Source organism: Panthera pardus, unplaced genomic scaffold (assembly GCF_024362965.1).
Source record: "Panthera pardus isolate Hobbes unplaced genomic scaffold, ASM2436296v1 HiC_scaffold_17, whole genome shotgun sequence".
Classification (NCBI taxonomy): Eukaryota; Metazoa; Chordata; class Mammalia; order Carnivora; family Felidae; genus Panthera; species Panthera pardus.
In genome coordinates, this window is record NW_026526732.1 from 30,321,944 (window position 1) to 30,339,879 (window position 17,936).

Here is a 17,936-nt window from a genome sequence, read left to right on the forward strand (position 1 = left end):
TATATACCCAGAACTGGGATTGCAAGATAATATGGTAGTTCTATTTTTAATTTTTTAGGGACCGCCATACTGTTTTCCACAGTGACCACCCAATTTACATTCACCAAGGTGCAAAAAGTTTCCCTTTTCTCTACATTCACCCCAACACTTGTTTTCTCTTGTCTTTTTTTGAGAAGAGCTAATCTAACAGGTGTGAGGTGATATCCCATTGTGGTTTTGATTTGCATTTTCCTGATGATCAGTGCTATTGATCATCTTTGCATTTAGCTGTGGACCATTTGTATATTTTCTTCGGAAAAATATCTATTCAGGTCCTTTGCCCATTTTGTAATCAGATTGTTTGTTTGTTGCTGAGTTGTACAGATCTTCTAATATATTTTGGATATAACCCCATTATCATATTTATGATTTGCAAATATTTTGTCTCATTTTGTAGATAGCCTTTTCATTTTGTTGATTGTTTGTTTGCTGTGTAGAAGCTTTTTAGTTTGAGGTAGTCCCACTTACTTATTTAGCTTTGCTTTTGTTCGTGCTTTTTGTGTCATATCCAAATGATCATTGCCAAGACCAATGCCAAGAAGCATTTTCCTTATGGTTTTCTTCCTATGAATTTTGTGATTTTGAGTCTTATATTTAAGCCTATAGTTCATATCAAGTTAATTTTTGTGAGTTATGTGAGATGGGGGTCCAGTTTCATTCTTTTGAAAGTGTATGTCCAGTTTTCCCAGCACCATTTATTTAAGAGACCATCTTTGTTCCATTTTAATATTCTTGGCTCGCTTTTGTTCCATTTTAATATTCTTGGCTCGCTTATCAAATGTTAGTTGATCACATGCATGGTTTATTTCTGGGTTCTTGGTCCTATTCTATTGGTCTATGTGTCTTTTTTATGCCAATACCATACTGTTTTGATTACTATAGCTTTGTAGTATTGTCTGAAATTAGAACATGTGATCAAATCCAGCTTCATTCTTTTTCTCAGGGTTTCTTTGGCTTTTTGGGGTCTCCTGTGGTTCACACAGATTTTTACAAATTTTCCCTGTTTCTGTAAAAAAATTCATTGAAATTTTTGTAGAGATTGCATTGAATCCATAGATGACTTTGGGTAGCATGGGTATTTTAACAATATTAATTCTTCCAATCCATGAACATGGACTATCTTTTCATTTATTTATGTCTTTTCCATTTCTTTCATTAATGTCTTATAGTTTTCAGTGTATAGATATTTCACTTCCTTGAATATATTTATTCCTAAGTATTTTATTGGTTTTGATGCTATTATGAATGGACTTCTTTTCTTTGTTTCTTTTTCATATATCTCAATGTTAGTGTATAGAAATGCAACTGATTTTGTATATTGATTTTGTATCCTGCAAAGTCACTGAGACCAAGTTGCATTACATTAAGTGCAAGCATTTGTTATTTACTTATTATTTTTGAAGGAAGGGTTTAAGCATAAAGGCTTATAAGGATATTGGGCCACCAAAGGTGAGAAAGTGAGGTGATCATTTGTTGTATTTTTGGCTGTCTAGAAAATGGAGCAACCTCCCCATTTGGGGGATATTTCATATTGGAATAATCTTGGTGAGGGCAGTACCCTGTTTCTTAAGGATGCTGAAAGATCTACCCATGAAATGTGGTGTACAGGATTGTCACCAGGCTCAAATGGTCTGAAGTTTATGGAATGGTATGGAATCCTGAGTGAGTGCGGCAAAGATGAGATGATGGCTAGAATTAATTTGCATCAAGATGTCCCATATCTTAGGTATTTTCAAGAATGTGGAACAATGGAAGTAATCCAGAAACCTACTTAATAGCTCATTAAGATTATCCAGTGGATGTTACATATTAAGAATGTTTATTGTTGTCCTGCTTTTTAAAAATGTTTTTTAATTTATTTTTGAAAGAGAGAGAGAGAGAGAGCATGAGTGGGGGGGTGCAGAGAGTGAGGGGCAGAGAGTGAGTGGGGAGGGGCAGAGAGTGAGTGAGGGGCAGAAGATCCAAGCAGTGAGCCTGATGCAGGGCTCAAACTCACAACCATGAGATCATTACCTGAACTGAAGCCAGATGGGCAACCAACAGCACCACCCAGGTGCCCCAGCTGTCCTGCTTTTTAAAAAATTATCTCCCCTTCCCTGAAACTGCAGTATGGTACAAACAAATAATTGTATAATAATTCTGACGTGTGTGCTATGTTTTTTTCCTATTTATTCCTAGCACCTAATCTGACATGTTGCCAAGTACTTGACAAATGTTTGTATAAATGCATTTCAGGAGAAAGGAAATACAGTATTATCAATGAAAAAACTTTGTTTCCTGCATTCTTCAATGAAATTTCTAGTAATATAACATTGAGAATTTTATTTCAATTTTGCATATTTGTTAGCAGTATTATTACTCTGTTTATCTCTACAACAAGTACTCTTTACTTTTTAAATTTCCTAATACTTTACTTCTTTAATTCCTAATTTAAATTCCTAATACTTTACTTTCTGATCTACCTGGTAGTTCTAAAAAAAGCAATCATTTTTCTTCAGTTTAGAGATTAAGCTCGTGAAATTTATTGCCAGAATTCTTTTTTTTATTTAAAAAAATTTTTTTTAACGTTTATTTATTTTTGAGACAGAGAGAGGCAGAGCATGAACAGGGGAGGGGCAGAGAGAGAGGGAGATACAGAATCCGAAACAGGCTCCAGGCTCTGAGCTGTCAGCATAGAGCCCGACGCGGGGCTCGAACTCAGGGACCGTGAGATCATGACCTGAACCAAAGTCGGAAGCTTAACCGACAGAGCCACCCAGGCGCCCCCAGAATTCTTTAAAATATAGATGGCCAGTGATACTCTACATATTGATGAAACCATCACTGATTTGGAAATCACTGGTGTGCCATTTTTGCTCATATCTTCAAGGACATTAAAACACACAGTTTATTGGCTTCAAAATTTCATGGAATAGTATTGCAAAGATGATTTGATTCAAATGTCTGAGAACCATCAGACCGGATATCCTCATCACCTCTGTGAGAGCAACCTTTTTGAAAAATGTAGTAATCTACGTAAAACTATGTAACAATCAAAAGAAGCGAAATGGGAAGAACCAAGAGTTGAAGTAGGTATCCCACTGATTTTTAAAGTTTAAACATTTTCCTTTTGGAAAAAGTGTCAGTATGCTCAATGTAGAGTTGTTTTCCATAGCAGATAAGTCTAGTCGATGCCTTCTTGGGCTATAGGAATATTTATTGGTGTTGAATCGACTTACCCATGATAAATATTTAGAATGTGATTTCTCATTCTAGTTAGTTAATATATCTGAAAATGGACATGTGGCTTGATCAGGAAACTTACAAAGTTTCTTTCTTCTTTTTGGATTTATACTTAATGAAATTTTACAGACTCCTCATACAGAAAAATCGCTAATAATTTCAGTGTTACAATTTGCGCTGAAAAACACAGCACATTTTCCCTCTAACTCTTACCTCTATCTAGCACACATTCTACACAAGTACCTAAGAGCTGGAGAGATTGGTGAAAATCCAATAAACTGCCTGACTTGAGTACACTTTTCCCAACAAAAGAAGTAATTGTACTGAAGCTAAAGCAACTTAGTTCCAATCATGCAATTTGTTATTGAGCTGCCCGCCGATAACAGGTGGCAGTGTTTGTTACAGGGTTGAAGGGAAAGGAGCCAGTAGAAACTACTCCTGGCACCTTCTGACCATCTGCAGTTACCTCTTAGATTCCTATTAAATTACAGCATCTGATCTGCAAAATTAAGTTTCCTTTTAAAAAGTGAGTTACGAGGAAGAAAGAATCGGAGAGAAAGTGTGGGCTCAAGCGAAATCAGTCTTTGCATCGGAGAAGCACAGAGAAGCCATTGAGGGATTAAAGATGACCTCCTCTGAGGACATCAGCCTCTTCTCCCAGACTTCTCTCACACTGCCTCAGCAGATGCAGAAGCCAGTCACAGGGCAGAGGTTATGTGGGTGCTGGGGTGTGGGGTGGGGCTTGCTGGCCCGACGCACTCATGGAAGCCGTGTGGTAGTCCTGCGTGTGGACTGTCCTGCAGCTGGGCTGAGACGGGGGACAGAGTGGCCTCCACCAAGAAACTAGTGGAAAGGGCTTGGCACTCAGATGTGCTTCCTTCCAGTTCCAGCTCTGTCTTGCTAGCTACTGAGGCAGAGTTTACTTCCTCTCTCTACGGATCAGCTTCCTAGAAGGATTAATGTGAGGATTAGGTATAAGGTATCCAGCCCAGTGCCTGAAGTTAGCAAAGTTTTGATAAATGGTGATGATGCTGCTGGAGGTGATGAGGAAGAGGACGAGGGGGAGAATAAAGATGAGGAAGAAGATGATGATTAAAAGAGCCAAGCATTGATTAAGGGTGGATTTTACCTGAACTTTGGATGAATCCAGATTACTACCCAAATGAAAGTATGTTCTTTATCCGCACTAGGTGAGACCAGGCGTTACAATGCGCCATGCACCTTCCTGTTTTTTTTTTAATGTTTATTTATTTATTTATTCTGAAAGAGCAAGAGAGAGCGAGCAAGCACAGATACACACACACACACACACACACACACACACACGTGCATGAGTGGGGGAGGGTCAGAGAGAGAGGGAGAGAGAAGAATCCCAAGGAGACTCCACCGTCAGTGCAGAGTCCCAGGCAGGGCTCGAACTCATGAACCTTGAGATCATGACCTAGGCTGAAATCAAGAGTTGGATGCTTAACCGACTCAGCCACCCAGGATCCCCAAACCTTCCTGTTTTTAAAAGAAGATTTCACACACACAGACTTGCTGTCATTTCTAACCACATGTTAAAATTCATAAAAACAAAGAATGTCAGTCTTCAAACAAAATTGAATTATTACAAAACACATTTGGATGACATAATTTTAATTTTAAATTAGATTTTCTTCATTTTTTAGGAAAAGAGAGAATTTACCATATGTAGGGAATTTTGAACATTCTAAAAAAATAGGAAAATGCAACAAAATAACTGATGATCTTGGCTTTTGGCTATTTTCTGCATCAAAAATAAAATTAATAAGTATTTTTTTCAGGTAGAATGTTACAAAAACATTGTCATGCATCATTTGAGATGATTTCTACTAACATCTTTTTCTGAGAAGTCCTTAAAGGCACTAGCTTCATAGTGATGGTGGAGAAATTGATAACTGGACAGAGTTATTGAACAAACTTTTAACTTTCATTTTGGGACTCCCGAGGGGTGTGTGTGTGTGTGTGTGCGTGTGTGTGTGTGCATACATATCTCTATCTCTCTCTCTCTCTCTCTCTCTCTCTCTATATATATATATATATATAAGTATATATAGATATGTATATACACACATGTAGATATTCTATATTTAGAGTAATTTAGGATATTAGAATATATCTAGAATTCTATATATATTGTAAATTATATAAATAAATTTTCCATATATTCTAGGTATAGAATATCTCTGTATATTCTAAGATCGTATTGCAAGTTCAACTTAAATTTGCTCTAGTCATATTACTGCTCATATCTCCATTTGTGCTCATGAAACGTCATTGTAATTAATTGTTTTCTCTTTCATTGGACTGAGAGCTCTTTGTTAATGGTGTATCTGTGTGAGATGGGATGAAGCGTCTGGAAGACAAAATTGTAGTTAATTCCGTATTGTGTTTCCTGGGCCAAGGCTGACCTGGCACACAGGAGGTGCTCAAGCAATGCTTGATTAATAATTGAATAGATGACTGATGGGAGAGCCTTCTGGGAGAATTGAAAATACCTGTTCTAGAATTGAGAAGAAGCAACATGCTTTCCTTTAAAACTTTTCCCCCCAATACACAAATTTGGTCATTTGTTGGCTGAGGTGAGGCTGGGAGCAGCCCACAGCATGCCACACTGGGTCATCTGGTAACCAAATTGCTTCCGAATGCGATCTGAAGCTGATTGTGGATACCGTGAGACCAAGCTCATGGGTACCATTAAGAAAGGGGAAAATGTTTGGAGAAAATTTAATAATAAAAGCCAAGATTTCTGTCAGGTTTATTCACTCTTTAAAACTCAAGCAAGTTATAATTTTCAAAAGGTTTTTTTTTTTTTTCCACACTGTATACTGACAGTTAAAAACATAGTAATTTGATAATTACGATTACTGGGAGAGTAAAACGTCGCATGCAGGGTTATTACATTAGAACTTTCTGAATGAGTAATGTAGGCATACAGACAAGCTTTACTGCAAGAACCTGATTAATAAGTTTATCATCTGTAGAGTCGATGTTGTTTCTGTATGCTGAGGCTACTGGAAAACAAGCTGGAGGAGACGTTTGAAACATATTCTCTTTCGCATTCTTTGTTATGTCTTGTTTGCCTCAAAGCCTCATGTATGGATAAGATAATGTCTGAAAACTTCCCCTTCTACATCTTGAGATACAAATATTTTTTCCTTACGGCCTAAGTCAGCATTATTTTGGAACACCGTACAAGTTATATTTTTCCAGAAGGGTAAAGTTATTTTTGAAGGCTTTATCTTCTTCAGTCACTTTGTAGACTGTTGCACGGTCACAGTCCACATTTCAGGACTAAAGAAAAACAAATGAGGAAATGAAGCTTGAACATAGGATGTGGATAATGCTTCTCAAGTACTGTGTCTTTTTCAAATCAGGCATTTTTAATGGGGTTGTCAGTGAAAATCAATTCTTAACACATTTCTAAGGACTCTGAATCCTCCCACCAGATGAGTATGAGATTTGGGCTGTCTCCAAACACAGTACCACACAATGGATCATGGGAGGATTCAAGGAAGAATTTCTTTGAGTAGAAAGCCATGACTATTCAGAGAGGAGGACTAAAAATTGGGCTCGTAGCCCACTCCCATAGGAGTGATACCCATAGGTTATCTTTCCTTGGTGAACTTTTTATGTCATCAAATTTGTTACATGGTGTTTATTGATTGTCACCTGGTGGTACAAGAAAGAGCTGAGTAGAGAGGATAAATAAAATCACAGAACAGGACCGTAAGCCTAATTAATTCTATTAGGCTTCACCTTATATAAGGTGACAACAAGTTATGGGACAATGGAAAGAACATCATCCTGGAAATTAGAGTACCAGGATTCTGGCCTGACCTCCGCCACCTGGAAACCTTGGGCAAATGACTTGAACATGCTGATACTCAGTTTCCCATCTGCTGTATCAAACATCAGGATTATTGTACCTGTGAAATGAGGTAACATATCTACAATTACTTTGTGAAATAAAAAAGCTTGCATAAGCCTAAGGTGTTATTTTTCTAAGTTACAGTGAATCTTACGTATATCTTAAAAGCTTACATAACAATTTTTTTTTACTGCATTTCCTTTTTGTTTGACACATCTACTTTATCTTAAAGAAGATTCTATGCTAATCTGGTTAGGAAATTTCCAAAGCAGGACTAATTTATCAAGGGCTTTTGCAATCATTTTGTGGTTTGTCCACAGGCTTGGACAAGGAGCCAGAAGACCCGGGTTTGTGTCTACATCCATCATCAACTGTATGACTTCGGGCAGATTCTATCACCTCTCTGAGCTTACTTCTCAAACAGTAAAAAACAATAGGAATAGTGCTACCCAACTTTCTTATCTCACAGAATTATTGTGTGAAGCAAATGAGAAAATGGATGTAGACCACTTAGGAAGCTGTAATAAAATTCGGCTCAAACATAACATTCTGCATTATTGCTCTGACATTACTAATAATGGCTTGCTATATTATAAGTGGACTTGACTGTAATAAGAATAGCTTTTTATTTGGGGGGGGGTATTTTTGCCAATTTGCAGTTAAATGAAACCATTATAACAATGTTTGCTTACAAAGGCCAGCAAGAAATGGCACTCGACTATGTAGCAGCTTTTAGTGAAGTAGCTACTCAAAGGGAAGTGAACTGCCTTATCTCAAAGTATTTGAAGATGGACCATTAGCTCCTTGGTTATTATTGCTAAAAATAGCTTTCTCTGTATATAAAATGACCTCAATATTATAAGCAGTCATTTCAAACTTTAAAAAAAAAAACCTGGCACAGGTGACTTAGCTTCTTTCATACAACGTGAAAATCACGTGGAAAAAGATACATTCCCCCAGAAAAAGTCAGACAACTAACATAAATAACTTAGTACCACACTCCACCTCCTCGAGTTCATGGAACCCTTTAGTTTCCTGAGTAACTGATTCAAATCACCGTTCAAAAGGCTCTTTGGGCCATGGGTTACCCAAACAGACTGTATTGATTTGATAAATCAGGTAATTAGTGAGTAAATAACAACATTTTCTCTGTGCTTTGCTGATACAGCTTCAAAGGTGAAATTTGTTTCAGAAGTGAGAAAAATTCACACAGAGAGAATAGCATGTACGGAAAATGATTTTCCCCCAGAATAATCTGGGCCTCTGACATTTCCATATTAAGAAGAAAAAGCATTTAATAAATCAAAATTACATATTCATTCTCCTGTACGCTTCTAAAATAGCTTACTGTGAAAATGCCTTGTGTTAATACGCTGACAGGTTCTGTGTAAATACACACTATTACAAAAAAAGCTATATATCATACAATATTCGACACCCCGCTGTTTACTAGTTTTCTGTGGACTAAGCAATAGCAATATCAGCATGCTTTGAACTCTTAACAGGGAACCAAGTGGAATGTTAAGTAAACCCAGTAGCTTCTTTTGAATGTGCCAGTTTATACCGGTTCAGTTCTGGGTAGCAAGGGTTAGAGATTTCCTTTCTAATCAACTAAACACTCTTTCCAATCTCTCTCTTTAACCAGGCATGAAGACTCAATCCTCCGATCACCCTGTGCCTGTGCCGATGGTCCTGAAGAAATACCAACAGCTCACAAGCGGTACAGACTTCAGGAAAGAGAGTGGAGCCTGCTGTTGGCAAAGCAGAGTGTCTTCCCCAAAGCCGTGAAACGAGTTGTAAAAAACCCCTGCAATCCGAGATTGAAATGTTTCAAACAGGGCAGATGGTAGCCAGGAGGTAAGCCTCTTGCTGGCAATAATTTTCCATTGGCGTTTGTGGGAGAGACCCATAAACGTTGTTCAAAGTACTCTTTGGTTGTGGTAGATGTGAAAGTTGCAAAACCGATTGCATTTCTGACCATGCTGTGGGATAGAAAATTAAATGCAATATTTGGATTCTTGAAGAATTGAGTCAATAATTGGGGTTCACGTATATATGACAAAATCTGCCACTCAGCACTAGACTTGTCATCGAGAGAACTGTCAGCTTGTTTCCAGTTCTAAGCTGCCTGTAAAATAAAGATCACGTGGTATGGATCCCTTGAAGCCAGAAGCTGGGCAGGGGAGCTGTCCATGTGATAGGCCACCAAGCAGGATTTATCCTTTAGAGCCTCCCATTTGATGGTGATTCTCAGTTTTTGAGATGCTTGAAACTGAGGCCTGTTAAGTGAACAAATGCAATCATTATTTTCTGTTGATCGCTTCCAACTCTTTGGCTAAACACAGGCTAACAGCAGACCAGGAATGTATTCAATTCATTTAGTTTGAAACAACTGAAACTATGGCTCTAGTTTAAAATTCCAAGCTTCACTATGAAATGTTGAAGATGGCTTCGGCCCCCCGGCCACCTCACTTCAGCTTCTGTTTGAGAAATTCTTTTGCCCTGTTCTGGGATTTCTGTTAAAGTACTTCAGTTAAGCACTGGTTCTCAAACGGTCATGTGTACATGAATCACCCCAGGGAATTTGTTGAAACACACATTGGTATTTGGTAGGGATGGGCCTGAGATTCTGTATTCCCAAGAAGCTTTCGGGTGATCATGTCAGCCCAAGGGTATACTTTGAGTAGCAAGGTACTAACCTTTGACCTTCTTCTGTATTACTTACTCCACCCTGGGGAGAAAGAGGGACTTATCTCATTGGTGAAGTAGCAAGAATCTGACAGTTATTCACCCATGATCCTCCTGCAAAGGAACTTATACGGTAGAGGCCGCTTACTTACTGCGTGTGATTGCCTCTTTTACTCTCTCCCCTTGCAGGTACCTTGCCAAGGGGTGGAAGTTCTCTTCTCCATCTGTCGAAGTTCCTGGGAAGTTTCTGCTGGCCAGGGCAGGGGCCTGTGACAGCCAGATCTGGAAAGTCAGTTGCATACCATGAGGCCGTGTATTGGTAAGCCCCTTCAGGGTCCAAATATTGTTCTCAATCCAGCTCCACCAGCAATTCGACTTTCCTTCTGATCCTTCCTTCGAGTCCTGTGTGTGTGTCTCAGTTTGTTACGAACCTGGTGGAGAGAGGAGGGTGGTTCATTGGTCCTTTAACTTCTACTGAATGCTGTAGACAAGTCAGCCTTCTGATATGGGAGCTCATCTGGTCTTCCTGGAGATCTGAGGGCAGTTATCTACTGTATAGGATCTGCAGCTACCTTTCACCTTGAGTGGCAAAGGGGAGGCAAGGATGAGGGCTATTTTGAATAGGGTTTTAAAAATGGGGTCAACTGGCTTCCTGTTGCTGGGCTTCTTACATCTTCGGAACCTGTTGGGCAGGTTTAGTTTCCCCGCAGAATGTTGGAATTCAGATGAAAAGGAAGGCCCGCTCCCTGGGAAAGCCCTAGAGTTCAGAGCAGTGCGGGTGTGGGGCTTCCTCCTAAGGGAGAGTCGAATGCTGGAGGTTTAAGGAGGTTAGAGGTTGCAAGAGTTATGCCATAGCAGCAGTGACTCAAGTTTTAGTTAATTCTATCCCACTGAGTCTCCTCTTTGGACACTTGGTAATATTGGATTACTCCTCCACCAGCTTGCAAGTTGGCCTGTTACTTGGCCTTACGGAGTGACATTACCTGTAACCCTTGTCTGACCAAAGGTCTATATCCTCAGGCAACCATGGCCGATGGCCCAGCTTTGTGTTCTCTTTCACGGGGATTACCTTGGCCCAGATGAGCCTGCTATGTGAGGATCTGTGACATATTTCAAAGTATATTGGCTCTCGTGTCAGACCAAGAGTCAAATGTCAGCCCTGTCAATTATTAACAAGATGCCTTAGAGTCCAGGGCATGCTTAATTTCTCTGAGCTTTAACTTTTCTCCTCTATATTCATCTAAAAAGTGAGAAAAAATGTTTAGGGTTAAATGAGATAGCATAAACAAAGTACCCGCCATACAGTAGACCCCATAACTGGTGTGTATTATTAATATCATAGCATTTTTACTCAACCTTTGCTTCCGACCATTATTTCCTCCAGCACCTACTTTCCGCCACAATCCCCAGGAAAACAAATATACACACATATATACACGCATTGTCTGCATTCAATTGCTTATGAACCTTAATATCAATTTATAAAAGTAAGGTCAAGTGGTAATATGCCTCAGAAGAGCATGCACACAATTCAAAGGTATCTGTAGTGTTAATGACTCTATCCTCCATTTTCTTGATCTTCGTAGTATGGCAAATTGTCTCCGAGGACGTGTTGTTTGAGGTAAACAGCACTTTTATACATTCCAGTCTTGCTAGGCAGCCAGTTTCATGCGAGTGAACTCACCCACCGTTAATTTGAATCTTTCCATATTGAAAGAGAACAGATACTCAAGCTTGGTGACAGGATGTTACCTCTTATGATTGAGAACATGAGGAAGTTGTTAAGCACATTAAACTGTGACCTGGCAGGTTTGATAGTAATATGCAAAGTAGCATATTAGTTACAATGGGAATCACCTTCCTCTTCCTTCTTTCAAGGCCCCTTAAGGAAAACACATAACTAATGTCCCAAACTCTTAACTTGTTTCGATGTCTTTGACAGCGTTTGCTGCTAGCACATCCTCACGGAAAAGGACACCTATGGGAGCCAACAATAGCTTTAAAGACTTTTTGGTTATGAAATAGAAATGGTTATAACCACTCTAAGCCAAAGCTCTGATTTCATAGAAAATCAAGAGGCATGCATATTTAGCAAGTTTTCTCTTTGGAGGTGGAAATATGGTGGATAGTGCCATTTGATAAAGATCATACTGAGCATAACATTCGAACTGTTGGAGAAATAGCTTCTTTCTCAAAATATTTAATCAAGAGAAACATTTTAAAAGAGGAGTTCATTTAAGATAATTTGACCATTGGCAGAAATGTATACTGTTTCAGGGAAGAGCTTTTTATCTACTTTGCTTTCTGAAATGTGCCAGATGCTTAGACCAGTCCCTGCCACTCAGTGGGGTTTAACAGATATATGCTGAATGAACTCATGTACCGATTTTTTTTTTAAATGTATGACCAGTCATGCTATTAAGTCATCAGTGGAAGAAATTGTTGTTCTGTTATGTCCAGAATTCGTGATCCCCAAAGACCACCAGGGAGCCGAGTCCGATGCAAAAGCAAAGAGCCTTTATTCGAGCTAGCTCGAGCTCAATCCCCTACCTGCACCGACGCAGCGGTGAGATACCGGGGAGAGAGAGCGAGTTTCAAAAGCACAAAGGTTTTATAGGGGTCTAGGGGCAGTTGGTGAGGTAACGGCTGTGGCCTCAGCCGATTGGCTGGGGGAGGGTCGTGGCCTCGGCCGATTGGCTGGGGAAGGGTCGGAGTCCTGTTACGCAGTCACCGGGCGTGTTTTGATCGGGAAGTTTGAACGGGTGAGCGGGAGGTTACTCAAGGGGAGGAGGCGTGGTCTGAGGTTTCTGCGATTTTCCCCGAAAGGGGGCATGTCGGGGACATAGTCACTCAAGGTGGAGGACACAGAGCAAGATGGAGTCGGCTGGCGTAGGTCCGCCCTTTCAGTTCAATCATTTGAGGGAATATGATTCTTCAAATCTGTTTCTTTACTTGCCAAATTGCTGGCTTTTTTGCTCTTTTCTTTAAAGAAAAAAAAAAAAAAGAAAAAGAAAAAGAAAAAGAGATGTCCACTTGCACCAGTGTGACCAAACCTTTATTCCTTTAAGGGACGAGAAATGTGAGAACCCACTCAAGTAAGTTCAAACCTAACTGCAACTCAGCTCTGCCCAGCTCTTGACATAGGATGACACAAGCCTGGCTGATGGGCTCAGAGCCTCTCTTCCGACAGTGACTCAGGGATCTGAGCTGCTTTCACCTTGAAATTCTATCATCCTGGAGGACTTGGCTGTCAGCCACATGGATAGCAGAGAGGGAGGGTGATCAACTCACAAACACTTTGATTGCCTTGGACCAGCAGGACCAGCAGGTGAGCTCAACTCACCTTCTGATTGGTGGAGGCTCAGTCTTATGGTTTCTACCTCACTGCAAAGGAAGGCTTGGAAAATGTAGTGAGTACTATTTCTTCCACAGTAAGAATCAATAGCTTGGCAGTAGAGGCTTGATGTTGATATGCGGTTTAAACTGTGCGTTGTTACATTTTGGAGGAGGCACGTGGTAACAGAGAGATGGCACCATGTGCATATCCTAGTATGTTCTATTTTTTTTCAGCCAATTGACAAATGATTTCAGATTTTGATTCTCGCTGATTGGCGTTTCTCTTGGTCCTGTGTAAACATATCCCTTCGGATAGGCTACTGGCTTACTGTTACCTCCCATTCTTTTTTCTCTATTAGTATGAGCAGAGTAAACTCATTTCCTTGCACTGGTTTCAACCAGCCATACTGGCATGCACTTTGGACAAATGTGTTACTAGTTTCTTTAACTGATCCTGGAACTTGGCTAATTACGTTTTCACAGCATATACACTTTGCCTCCAGAATAGGGCATGAGAAACTAAAAACGTTGTGCTTAGCAATTCCAGAGAGCATTCAAAGGTTAATAAACAACAACAACAGCGGCAACAGCAAGAACAAAAACGAGCAAACAATTGCTTGCTTTTCATGTCCTTGAAAGCATGAGGACAGAGCACACCTTTCCTTGCGTTCAAATATATTTATCTTGTGATAGACTGGTTTGATTGGTTTGGTAACTTGTGTCTGTCCAGGTCTCAAACTCTGGTTTTATGACCGCTTGTCTTTTTATCCAACTGAAGCTTTTTCCTACTAATAGAACTGATTTGCGATAATGATTTGCAAAATGATTTGCAATAAATATATTGCCTTATCCTAGGCTAAAATCCTGATCAAATCGTTATGTGATCATCACGTCTTCACCCTGTATATAATTTTAGTGATTATGTAAAGAAGCAGTTGAAGCCTGTTGGGTCATCCCTGGAGTCCAGAGAATCTGATCTGCACAGGAAACTTGGCTTAAGTTGTTTGGAAACGATCAATGACCCGAAATATGAGGGAAAGCCGGTAGATTTTCTTCTTACCTTTCAGCTGATTCCACCAAGCCTTTTTCCTGTTTTCGTGATGGTATTTTGACTTTCTAAGTTGAAGGGCAATTTTTATTACAAGGATCTGGCTTTCAATTTCCTGGATGTTTGCTTGTTTCAGAAAATTTAAAGCCTTGGATATTTTAGGGCTATCTCCTTTGGTTATATTTTGAATACCTCCTAGATAACTTGTACAAATATTTTGAGTTAGATGTATGTCTGCACATAGGAAACTTGCAGGCTTTCATGTTTTCTCACTTCTTTTCTCTTTCAAGTCAACGTAGTATTTTTACTTTCAGAAATTTCCTCTATATATCCTGTGCGTCGTCTATACCGAGCCATCCTGTGTTTTAGACCTGTGCATCACCAGCTATTGAAAAGATACAGAAGCCCTTGTGGTAAACCACGCTCTGGAGTCTCCAGGGACCTAATGACTGGGCACATTTACTTCTCTCGCCCCCAGAATAGCAGTGGTAGAAGGGGAAGAGAAATCGTGAAACAATGTGACAAATTTAACATAGAAATTTTAACATAGAAATGTGGGATGAAGATCGGATAAAAATGATCAGAAAAACTTGAGGGTTGTTAACTTGAAAAATGTTCCACAACACGGCGTATAGATGTATTTGCAAAGATTTTGGCTCAGGGCTCATGGATTTTTTGACGTGCTAAACACAACTTTTTTTTTTTTTTAGGTAGAGGGCAGGACATGGAAGGGAGACCAAGGAGTGGAAGGGGAAGGAAGGTTGTAGACCTGCTTGATTTCTAAGCAACGTGAGAATGTTGTGTCTTAATCTAGTTTCAGCTGCCACCGAACAACACATGCACGTACAGTATACGTTTCATTGCGGGCTGGTCGAGCCGAACTTATCTTATTGACCAGGAGGCGAGTGGTAAACGTGCTAGCTCGTTACACCACATTTTTTTCATCCGTCTTCTTCAGTAAAAGAATTTCACGCTTTTGTTTAGAGTGCCAGGGGACCAGACTTGCTTGTAACTGGTGGTGGCCAGATGACATAATTTTAGCCAATAAAATGCAAAATAAACGTTACAGGTGGAGCTTCCAGGAAATAGTACTACTTTTTTTGCATAGGAGGGGAAAATCTCAGCTGGCCTGTGTCCTTTTGTCCTTCCCTCTTCTTCCTGCCCGGAATTAGAACCTTATACCCGATCTCGTGATCAGAAAGACAAAGGCCTTAGGTTAAGGATGACAGAGCGTCATCCAGAAGGAGCTTGGTTCTCTTGAACAGCTGTCGCGGTCTTCACTGTTCACCTTTAGTGTCCTTGTGAAATGAAATCTGCGGCCTCCTGTTTGTTTGAGCTGCTCTAGTTGGTTTCTATTGCACGCAGCCAAAAGAGTGGTTACAAAACCACTATTTCTACAGGGAGACTAGAGATCAGCTCTTCCACTGTCTGCCTCTGTGCATGGAATTGGCCTTATGAATATACAACGGCCCAAGTTACCAGGAGGAGGCTCTTGTCTGTGGTATCTGAAAGAGCTGACGGGAAGAAACACAAATGCAATGTTTTTTGTTTGTTTGCTTGTGTGACCAACTTTCTTGCCTTTATTTTTTCTTAATGTCCCTTCGGATACTCCTGCCTTGTTCTTTGTATCCATCGTTGGCCACACTTGACCCCCCTCGCCCACCCCGCCCACCCTTCATTCTGGGTTATTACAAGAGGCGTAGTTCTCTGGACACATTTTTATAGCCAGTTTTGGAGATGAAAGCACCTCAGAGAGGCTCTATTTCAATGTTGTCATTTCACTGAGGAGGAAATGAGGAGAAAGGATGGTAAGGTAATTGCTAGATGAAAATGTCCAAAGAAAACATGAGTCACTGGCAGTCAATTGTATGCGACAAGGACTAATCGCATTGGCAAACATTTATGGTGTTTTTACTATATGTCTGGTCCAGCGCTAAGCATCATTCATGCTTTATCAATATTTCCCCTTCCCAACAACACCACGAGGAAGGATTTATAAGCATCTTCATTTTACAGATGAGGAAACTCAGGGACGAAGAGGTGAAGTAAGGTATTTAATCTCAAGGTCAGGTATTTAATCATACTTCACTCCAGGGGAGTCTCGGGAGTGGAATACTGAACTGTTCAGGCTTCATCATATCAGATGTCAAGCAAGTCAGTTTACAACATCTGCCAGAGTGGAGATTAAAAATAGCATATAATTTGTCTGTCTCAGACTAACAATTTAAAAAATTTCCCTGTCGCACATTCATCTCTTACAGATAGTTTGAGGATAGTAAGATTTCCATTCATCCACTCAGTGCATGAGAGGCTAGTCTGTGTCAGGCATTAAGCCAGGCCCTGGCGATATAACATGCTACAAGTCCCAGTTTTTGCCTTCAAGGGACTTGCAGCCTATAGGGAGAGAGTGAGAAGGAACCAGAGAAGAAAGTCTACATGCTACAGGATTATGTTGTATTTCACAGAGGGTGCTTTTGAAGCACATAGAGGAGAAAGCTCATGCAAGACATCCAGGAGGCTGTAACATCGGAGCCGTGACCAACTGGCAGGAGAAGCAAGGACTCCACAAGTGAATGGAGAAAGGGTATTATGGGAAATGCTAAGAGTAAGCTGAGGAGCCAAAGTAAGGAAGACAGTGCAAGGTGTATTGTGGGATGTCAGGTGGGCGGTATGGCTATAATCTTCATTCAAGGGATCACATGGATAGAAATAAGGTGGGATTTGGTTGGAAGAGAGAAGTGGGAGGCTCTCACATGGCTTTCATTGGGAGAGTGATGGGACCAGATTTATATTATAGAAAAATCGCCCTGGCTGTGTCATAGAGGCAGTTATCAAAAAGCGAGTTTTGATTCTGTGTTTTAAGAACTTAACTGTCTTTAGTGTTTTCACATTCTTTGTTTTCATACCATTCATTGTAAATACTCATCATAAAATTAAAAAAGAAAAAAGCAGATTCTTTGCCTTATCACAAACGCACCGGGACCCTGGGATCAGATAGGAGTTGGGTTTTCTGTGTATATTTGGACAATTTGGTATAAATTGTTTCCAGTGAATACAAGCTACGCTTATTATGGATTTAGGGCAGAGCAATATGTTGTGTTTAACGCATTCATGCACATTTGTCTGTGTCTGTTCAAAACCTTCTAGAGTTGAGCAGGAAGTGTGATAGAGTTGGTGCTGACAGATAATGGCCTCATTTTCCCTGACGTATACATATAAAAATGAAAATCCTGTCTTGCTCTTTCTGAAAGGTCAAATGCGCTACCCTGAAGGGCATCTCTTTAAGGCAATTCCAAGACATTCTTATCACAGTTGAAGACATTTTCTAAAATAAGAAAAAATAAAACATTCCAGTGACTGCTCTGTGTTACGGCAAAGTTGCAAGGCAGAAATGATGGCAGGTAATTATGCAAACGGACCCACTCCAGTTGTGCGAATTATCAATGATAGTCATTGTGTTCTATGATTCATTGTTATGCTCAGACCCATTCATGTGTTTGTGACTGCCCTTTCTGAGCAATGTGAAAAGCAGAAAACAAAGCCCCATGTTTAGCATCATCTCCAATAATGATGAATATTTGCAATCAAGTCCACAATATGACACAAAGTACTTCTACAATAAATGCTGAAAAATAGGGAGGCACGCTGAGAAGACGTGACTGTTTCACTTAATGCCAGATTTCTCTGCAGCAAATGAAGAACAGTGAACTG